The sequence below is a fragment of the Euprymna scolopes genome, chromosome 5 (assembly GCF_053919585.1).
Source record: "Euprymna scolopes isolate OS-2025 chromosome 5, ASM5391958v1, whole genome shotgun sequence".
In the NCBI taxonomy this organism is placed as follows: domain Eukaryota; kingdom Metazoa; phylum Mollusca; class Cephalopoda; order Sepiida; family Sepiolidae; genus Euprymna; species Euprymna scolopes.
The window spans coordinates 33497634-33507633 of NC_136486.1; the positions used below are offsets into that span (position 1 = coordinate 33497634).

The 10000-nt window shown below is 33.1% G+C and overlaps 1 long non-coding RNA gene across 1 annotated transcript in view; it reads left to right on the forward strand.

The window, feature by feature from the left end:
- The first annotated feature begins 1684 nt into the window (after positions 1–1684).
- LOC145277090 (uncharacterized) overlaps positions 1685–10000 on the forward strand; it is a 53508-nt gene continuing 45192 nt past the window's right edge. Inside the window, exon 1 of the long non-coding RNA XR_013868103.1 lies at positions 1685–1799. This is a non-coding gene — a long non-coding RNA (uncharacterized LOC145277090). The remainder of the gene's footprint in view (positions 1800–10000) is intronic.

Genomic DNA, 10000 nt, shown 5'->3' on the forward strand with positions numbered 1-10000 from the left:
TGATACCAAGTGCAGATTTTCTATACATCTAATTAGAGATTTGATGTTTTTTTTTTATGAAATTGATTTTTCTAAATGTCCCTTTTCTTCCTAACTTTGTAAATTTTTAGTGGTTCCACTTATTAAAAAAAAAAAGAAAAAAAAAAAGTAATGTCGAGTGTGACTTTTGAACAAAAAATGTCCGACGTGAGAGGATCACCTCTTAGGAATCTCGATAATCGCTCAAAAATATAAAATTAAAGAAAATACTGAGTTAGATATAGTTTTAAAACGCCCCCCTCCCTTTCCAAAAGAAAATAAATTTGTATACTTTAGCTAATGTCCAAGGTCACTGCTCGGAAAAAACATCAAGCTACCGGAAGTGGATACGGTTGATTATGTAAGAAAACCGAACGTCAGACATGAAAAACGAAACGATATATTTACAAAAAAGAATTACTTTATTTTTTTAACATTTCTCGTGTTATTACGAAACAAAAAAGAAAAGAAAACACTTCTTGTATTATCAAGTAATAAAACAGATATTTTATTTGGAAAAATTAATCTAGTTTTAAAATTTTTTGTGTTCACGAAATAACAAAAGGCACCTGTGCAGTATGTGGACGGCGGTCATCTTTTTTTTTTTGGTGCGTTTCACTAAACTGCCGCCAGGTGGCGCTTAATTTGTTTGCTGACCCTTCAGAGTTTCTTTAATTCAAGAAAAATGTTTCATTAAATTATTTATTTGTTCGAAAAGAAAGCTATTTTACTTTATAAAAATCTGTTATTTTTATTACAAAATTGTTTTATTAAAATAATATTTTCTTACTCAGACTTTTAAATAAATGTTTTTACAACTATATATTGATACATTTTATGACTTTGTAATGTCTGTATATATTTTGCAAAACGTAAAAAAAATTGAAAGGAGGGGGGGCGTTATATAGGAAGAGTAAGTGTTTCTAAATATTTTATCAAATGTTTACTTTTTAATTTTTTGAAAATTGTGAGACGAGATTTGTATTTTTCTTTTGAAACAACTTTGCAATTGTTTGTCATTAATGTTATTTGAAATTTTAATAAACAATTAAAATAAGTTTTGAGTTTAAATAAGTTTTGAGGTAAAATAAGTTTAAAATAAGATTTGTATGCACAATAAGAAAATCGTGTGGGAACAGAATAGTTACCAAAGTCCGTCCCATATCAAGAATGGGTTCCTACATGATAATTACTATTTAGAAAACCTTTCTTAACATTGGGAGGGGTCGCTTTTCACTATTTTCTTATTTCTCTCAGTGAATAAATATTCATATTTTTTCTCGCGATTATAAAGACCTGGTCGGTTATTAATTTGATTTGCATTACTGTAAAAAGAAAAAAGAAGATACAGATAACAACAACAACAACAATAACAACAGTAGTAGTAATAGTAGTAGTAGTAGTAGTAGTAGTAGTAGTAGAACCTAAAAAGAATGTATTTACGTAACAATGGTGCCTGAATGGATGATCAAAAATAAAACCATACTGGTGCAAAAAGACTTTGAGAAATGAAACATACCTAGCAACTACCGGCCAATAACATGCTTATCTATAATGTAGACTGCTTTAATTTGACTAGAAGAAAGTCCACTGTCTTCCACAACAACCTATCTTATTCTCCTACTCAATGCAGATGAGGATTTTGGTTTTCCATAATTCCTACAGCTTTTTTTTTCAGAAAGTTGCAGATCACAGTTTTACTGCGATTTACTTTAGCTACGATCGCCCCCTGTGACAAACCTTACTTATGGAAATCTAGAATTCGAGCACGCTCAACTTCGGTAAGTGTGCTTACTTTAGGCCTGGTGATTATTTTACGAAGTGATTACGAAATGATTTACGAAGCGATTACTTTACGAAGTGATTGCTAATCTGTAGCTGAATTAAAAAAAAAAATTATTACACCTGGTCTGAAAATTTTGATCGAATGTAAAATGTTTCATTTTATAAAAATGTAAATTTATTAATTAAATGTTTTGGATGTAGTTTTTTCCCCCCATAACATTTTAGGTTGTAATATTGTTAACCTTAAGTGGGAAGAGTTTAAAATCCATCTTTAGAAAAGGGTTTCTTTTTCATTTTTTTCTCGTTGTCTTAAATTTTTAATCCGGAGGCGTGTATAGAGCAATTTAAGATTTCAAAGATAAGCTTTTCAGAAAATAAACATTATTTTATCATATATTTTTCCTAATTCTTTCTCTCTCTCTCTCTCTCTCTCTCTCTCTATATATATATATATATATATATATATATATATATATATATATATATATATATATTAATTCAATTTACCTTAGCAAAATTATCATAGGTCACTAAAATAAATTGACTGTGTCAGTCTTAAAAGAAATCGTCAGGCGACAATACACCGTTGATTTTACTCAGAGTCAGTCATTTAATAAAAATGAAAACCGAATAGGAAAAAAATATAAAAAAAATACGAAATAAAAAAATGAAAGAAAAAAGAAAAGAAAAGTTTTGGAGATCTTTGCTTAAAATTAAGGATCTAGACATGCACGATTTTTTAAGGATGGCGGATGCTTGTTTAATCACTTATAATGAAGGTGTCTTTCGTTAATTAAATTATGTCAGAACACCCACGTGTGTTATTTGATCGGGAACAAGGAAACAGACAAATGACGGCCAAATGAGAAGGAAACGAGGTTTTTTCAACTGTCTGCAATCTTGATCCGTGGTGACGTGTACCTCAAATGTATTTTGTTAAATTCCGTTAAATCTTGGTTAAATTTGTTAAATTTCGTCAAATTTTGGTCAAATTTGTAAAATTTCGTTAAATCTTGGTTAAATTTGTAAAATTCTTTGTTAAATGTCTTAAATTTCGTTAAATCTTGGTTAAATTTCGTTAAATCTTGGTTAAATGTGTTGATAAAAACTTAGTTTAAAGTGAAAATAATGATTTAATTTCAAAATATTAAAATTTATTAAGAGATGCCTAATATTTTAAGTTTTATATAATAATAGGTTAATCTTCTACTCTATAAATAGTTTATACTAGTCATCAGTATAGATAAAATAGTTAAACTTAAAACAAAAAAAAATTATGATAAAATAAAGTAAAACTGCATCTGTTTTATATATCAAATGTGCGTGAAAGAGAAAGAGAAAGAGAGGGGCAGAGAGGGAGAGAGAGAGAGTTTCCTATGGATTCCGTAACGGTTAGATCGATTTAAAAAAATAATCACACAAATGTACTTTATGTGAGAGTATTTTTTTAGATAGCTTTTGTAGCAGAATGCCTTATATGGTATCGAAATCTATAATCGAAAAAAAATCCGATTTAAGAATTAACAGTTCGATTTTTACCAATCTTAACACAGCTTAACATCAGCAGTGCATTTGAAAAGTTTTATCACTAAAAGAAAGGTCCGGCGTATTAAATAAACGGTATGTTCTTTGATTAGACAGGGGAGTATTCAAAACCAATGTTTTTGTTTAGAACACAATTAAACCATGATACTTGACATATGCATTTTAAAATTTAATACAAGCCAATGTATGAAAATCATTTTCTAAAATGAACAATCGGTTCTCTAGTGCAATGTAGACTACAATGTGTTGCCGATAAAGTCACCACGGGGAAGGCTAGGAAGCTTTCAGCTGGTGTACCGCGGTGGGTCTCTGACTAGAGCAGGTAATCAACCGATTTAATTGAAAAATGGTCGATTTCGATAACAAAGTATTAGAAGTGTGGAACATTCGTTGATTCTCATTCAATCCCGGACAACATCGGATCTCTCTCTCCCATCTCTCTCTCTCTCTCTCTCTCTATATATATATATATATATATATATATGAGAGAGAGAGAGAGGAATAGAGAGGAACAAACCAAGTTATGTTTTCATCGACGTTTCGTCTTTTTTCTAAATAAAGACGAAACATTGATGAACACTAAACTCGGTTTGTTCCTTTTTACTTCCCTATTTCATCGGAATACTATTTCAATTATTCTTATCATATATATGTGTAAAAATGCACTTTCGTATGAATAATTGAATTCATTCAAAACGTATAGCAAAAACAAAAACGAATAAGACAACATTTTTTTTTTTTTTTACAAGGTGGTCACCACTTATCAAGGCCCGGAAGCCACTCAGGGATAAGGGTTATTGTAAGTACAGTACGTTAGTGTGGAGATTTAATGAAGTGTTTACTTAAGGGTCGGTTCATTAGGAATTTGTTTACGTTGGACTTGAAGACATCCAGGTTGTAGTCAGGTGGGAAGCAGGCAGACGGAACAGAGTTCCACAGGCGTGCAGTTCTAAGAAAGAAGCTTTATTCATGGAATCTACGTAAATCGCGATATATCCGAACAGTCGTGTGAGGTGGACGAGTAGTAAGGTTCCGATTTCGAATCTCGCTAAATTTAGCCACTCTGATCAGTCTCAGACGAAGAAACACGTGTAGGTGAATAATTATATTTTAAAAACAATATATATATATATATATATATATATATATATATATATATATATATATATATATATATATATATATATATATATATATATATATATATATATAATTATTATGTTTTTATTATTTGAATTCAAGTTTACATAGCATGTACAGGAAGGTTATATGGTTTAATATATTTCGAAACTCTAGAAAAAAAAAACGAAAGCGAAGTAAAATGAATCGTTTAAAATCCAAACAAAAGTCGGTCCCTACGGAGAAACATTAAAAAGATATGACCTTTAACACTATAATAAGGATTAGCAATAATGTCATTGACGAAAAAGACCGCTTTTAAAACAACAGCCTGGATCGTGTTTGAAGTCAAAATGCCGACATGAAAACAAATAGAAACTAAACATGGAAAAGAATATTTGATCGGACATAAGGATTGGTCTTATGCTCATTAATGCAATCAATGGTGAAAACAATCTGAACAAGTAAAATATAACAGGAAACACCCATCTAGCAGAAAACACTATCAATAATTTCCCCCACTCTTTATCAGTGCCTAAACCTAAACGTAGATTCCATGGACAAAGTTTCTTTCTTAGAACTGCACGCCTATGGAATTGTCTTCCTTTTTCCTGCTTTCCAGCTGACTACAATATGGTTGTCTTCAAGTCTAACGTAAACAAGTTTTTGATGAGCCGTTCCATATTAGTTAACAAATTTACCGAATTTCCATTACTAACGATTACTTTATTGTCCAATTGTCTACTGTACACTCTTTAACCCTTATCCGCGAGTGGATTCTTGGCCTTGATAAGTGGTGATGCCTTTGTAAAAAAATGCCTCTTTCTCGTTCCTACTATCTCTTTCTCACAGAAAAGACATGGCTAGTCTTTCTCTACTCTATCATTATTTTCATAGCAGATTCTCGACTGAGCTTCAATCTATAATTCCTGTAAACATTCACATTATTGTTGTAGCTACAGTTACTGTTAACAATTTCCATTGCTCTCTATGTGTGCCTAAAACTAAATGAAAATTGTTAGGGTCACTGGGAAAATGGTGAAACCATTCTACCGTTCCAGTAGATATCTCACGGCTGATGCAATTCTCCACCTATACAAGAGCCAAGTACATCCAAGGTTGGCAAACTGTTGCCACATCTGTGCAGGAGCTGCTAAAAAAGACTTTATCCTACCTTGACAGAGTTCATAAAAGACTTCGTAGCCTAGTAGGGGATTCTCCTTTCTCTTCCCTGCAACCTCTTTCTCACAGAAGAGACGCTGCGATCCTGTCTGTGCTTTACCGTTATTTTCATGGCAAGTGCTCGTGTGAGTTCCAATCTATGGTTCCTCTTCGCCAAACCTTCACGAAAAACACTCGTCTAGCTGAAACCACTATCAATAATTTCACCCACTCTTTATCTGTACCTAAACCTAAACGTAAATTCCATAAATAAACTTCCATTTTAGAACTGTACGCCTTGGAAACTCTCTTCCGTTTCCTTGCTTTCCAGCTGACTATAATATCGTTGTCTTCAAGTCCAAGGTAAACAAGTTCTTGATGAGTTGATAAGCTGATGAGCCGTCACTTTAAGTAATCCAGCTTTCCAAATTTCACCTACTAACAACTACTACAATATTACCCCAGTGACTACTGTACACTCATTAACCCTTATCCTCAAGTGGCCTCCGTGCCTTGATAAGTTGTGACTCCTTCGTAAAAACAAAAACTTACATGAGCAAAGTTTATTTCCTGTGAAAACTAGTGCTGTAGAGTTACTTCACAGTTGACTACAGATGATCGTTTTCAAGTCCAATTTAAACAAATTTTTTGCTGAGCCGCCTTCTTAAATAATCAACTTTTGCCCCATCACCAATCATCATTACTCATCATCATAGTGTTATCTCTCCATCCACAATACACATACTTAACACTTATCCTCTAATAGCCTTTCGGCCTTCATAAGTCGTGACACGTTAGTAAAAAAATATATATAAAATATATTAATTACATGAGACATGAAACATGCGTAACAAATAAACAATTAATAGTTTCTAGATCTGTGCAAAAGTCGATGACATAATATTGGGATTATGTTCTATATGTGTACGTGAGCTGTTTTTTTTGTGTGAGGAGGGGAGGTTCTTTTGTAACAGTTTAATTTCTTTTGTGATCAATTTCTTTTTCTCAATTGTATTCATTTATATGGTGTATTTGGTTCCTATTTACATGTGGGAAAAAAGTTACACACAAGATAGATGGGTATTCTAGATTGAAACAAAAAAATAAGAATTCCCACACTAAATAAAAATCATACGGAACTAAGCTTTTCTAAAACGTCAAATAACGGGTAGTGTATGATTCTGGAGACCTTATATATAGTGAGATAAATATATGTTAAAATGTTTTTGATTACTGGTGAGGGTATATATTTAATTGCTGCCCATATCAGCAATATGTGGCACAAAGCCGGAAAGTGGGAACCCCGCAGGCTCACCTAAAGAAGGGGCACTCCTGGTGAGGGTATGGCCCGAATGATTCTGACGATTTTACTTATAACTTACGGTTAGGACAATCAACCAATCAGAAGCCTCCAAATTTATTATAAAAAATATCGAACTTTGGATTCAATTCAGTTCGCTCGCAACCTCTGTCTTGAAACGACGGAGTCGCGAATGCACTGATTCTTTGCCGCCATCTTTGTTACTAAGAATTACTCAACACTCGAAATCGTGACTGCATTGATTCTTCGCCGATTTGATTTACTACCGCCATCTTTGTTCAACATAATGTCTCAACACTTTACAAGATAAAACATTGTTATTTAAAGAACACGAATGGCTCTAATGTTAAAGAAACACCCTGAACTGACCTTCACTTCTGACCTTAAATGGATAACTTGCATTAAATAGATTGCGTCATTCTATCGCTCCAGAAGGTATCTAACTCTCGACGCAATCCTCTACCTGTATGAGAGTCAAATACGCCGTAAAATGGAGTACTCTTGCTACATCTGGAGAGGAGCCGCTCGAAGCATCCCATCTTGCCTTGACAGAGTTCAAAATCGGTTTCGAAATCTGATAAGTGATCCTCTTTTCTCCTCTCTGCAACGTCTTTCCAACAGAAAAAAAACATTGCGATCCTGGCTTTACTCTAATCGTTATGTTCGTGGCAAGTGCTCATCGGAGCTTCAATCTATGCCCCTTAGCAAATTTGCACAAAAGCACTCGTCTAGCTACAACAACTATCAACAATGTCCCACACTCTTTAACTATTTCTAAATCTAAATGCAAGTTCCATGAACAGAGCTTCTTTTCTAGAACTGCCCAGCTGCGGGACCCTGTTCCGCTACCCTGCTTTCCAGCTGACTACAACATGATCATCTCAATTCTAATCTAAACAAATTCTTATTGCACCACCCCCTTAAATAGTCAAATTCTGCTCAACTGCCATTATTCTATACTCATTAACACTCATCCTCAAGTTGTCTTCGGGTATTGATAAGTGGTGACCTCCTTGTAAAAAAATAAACACTTGTGTACTAGAAGAGGAAGGCACTTTGTTTAAAGCTGGTAAACAAGTAGATATGTCGTATTTATGAAGGCTGGTAGCAATGCAAAAAATTCTGCACTCCGCTTGCTGATTCTGCTGTTGCATTCTTTTTGAAAAAAGGAAAGTGCTCTCCCGAAATTATCAACATCTCGGATATTTTCTTAAATACTTAGTAATAAATTTCATATTTAATGATATTATATGCGAAAAGTCTCTTGAAAAAAATATCAGATTTTGTGAACGTTCATAACTCTTCGATTGTTGGTTTTTTCGTTCATATTTCTTTCATCATTCCGTTTTTTTTTTTCTGCATTGCTATCAACCTTCATAAATGCGCACATAAAACCTATGTACCATTTCGACCTTCGTTCTCAGCAATCATTCGGTAGACATGCTGGCTTAAAACCGTTGCTATGCTTACGAAGTTCGATTTCTTACTGAGTCAGATTATTCTTTTAATAGATTTTTTTCGCGTAACGGGTATCCTTAAATAAATGTTCTTTTGTACTGTATAAATAAAGTGCACGATTCGAAATCAATTATTTACCTAATTGATTATATATGTGCATATAGTATTGCGTATACAAGTTATATCATACTGTGATTTAATGTCAATTTTGGAACAAAGAAAACTTACACGCGTTTCTGGGAGAATTTAAAGCATACAACTTGAACAAATTCAAGTAGTTTGGCGTCTTTAGAGTTTGTTGCCAGACTCTGGCATTCTGGTTTCGAATCTCGCTATTTTAGTCACATTGACGAGTTGTATAACGACGAAACACGTGTCTGCGGATGATGATGATGATGATGATGATGATGACATACATACATATATACCTATATATATGTATATGTGTGTGTAATTATATATATATATGTGCGTGTGTAATTATATATATGTGCGTGTGTGTGTGTGTAATTATTTATATATATATATATGCATGTATGTATAATTATATATATATGTATGTGCGTGTAATTACATGTGTGTGTGTGTGTGTGTGCGTGCGTGTGATTACCTCGCTTCTACCGCGGAAGATATGACACAAAACTGAAACGTGAAGGTGGTAGGCCAGCGCACTCTGGCCCTACATAAATGCCTGAGCAGCTCCGTCTACATTCTCCTGTAGTAACCCTTCAGGCGGTTGATCATAAATCAACCCATTCTCAAAGAAAGAAGGTAAAGAATGGAAGGATGAACCCAGTTGGACTATTCACAACAAATAGCTCAGCATGAGCGAAGAACCAGAAGAAACCACACTAGTCCACCTTGCGTCGGACGGATCATCGTGCATGTATCCTTTACTCGTATGTTACTATATGGCGACTTAAACCATATGAAATTCCGTCGTCTATTTTTCTTATTTCTATTATCATTTGTTGTTTGATTTCGCGCATGTTTAGATTTTATAACACGTTATGTAAATTAAATTGACGTTTGGTTTTGATGTAGTTTTTCGCATGGCAATATTATGTGATATCATTTGATATGGTGGTTTATTTCCATTTTTCTCGTTCTCATTAATTTCCGTCGGATTCTTAACGCAATTAATTATACTTCTTCGTTATCATATTACTTCTTATTAATGAACATTTGCTCAGTGGTGAATAGGCTGAATATGTTTTTTGTTTTAGATATGTTTGGACTAAGTGCATTATTTACAGACTGTAGATCTTTAGAGTTACTCTAAATATTTATAGTTTAATTGTACTTTTATTTCTAGCAGTATTTTTAATTATGTTATATTAAAAACTACTGAGAGGTGCCGGGCTTTACCCGTTCTTAATATACACTTAAATATGATATTTTAATTTATCCAGATTTCGTATATTTTTTATAGTCGTGATTTCAAAAGTAAAAAGAAAATATTTTGTTGCTATCTGTTAGAATCGAAACCAAAAGTAAAATTTTAGCGTTCAAAGCTGGTGACGTTAACACTGTATCAACGTTACACGCATATGAACTGATTAAAAATAAACTAATATGAATGTATAAAATATC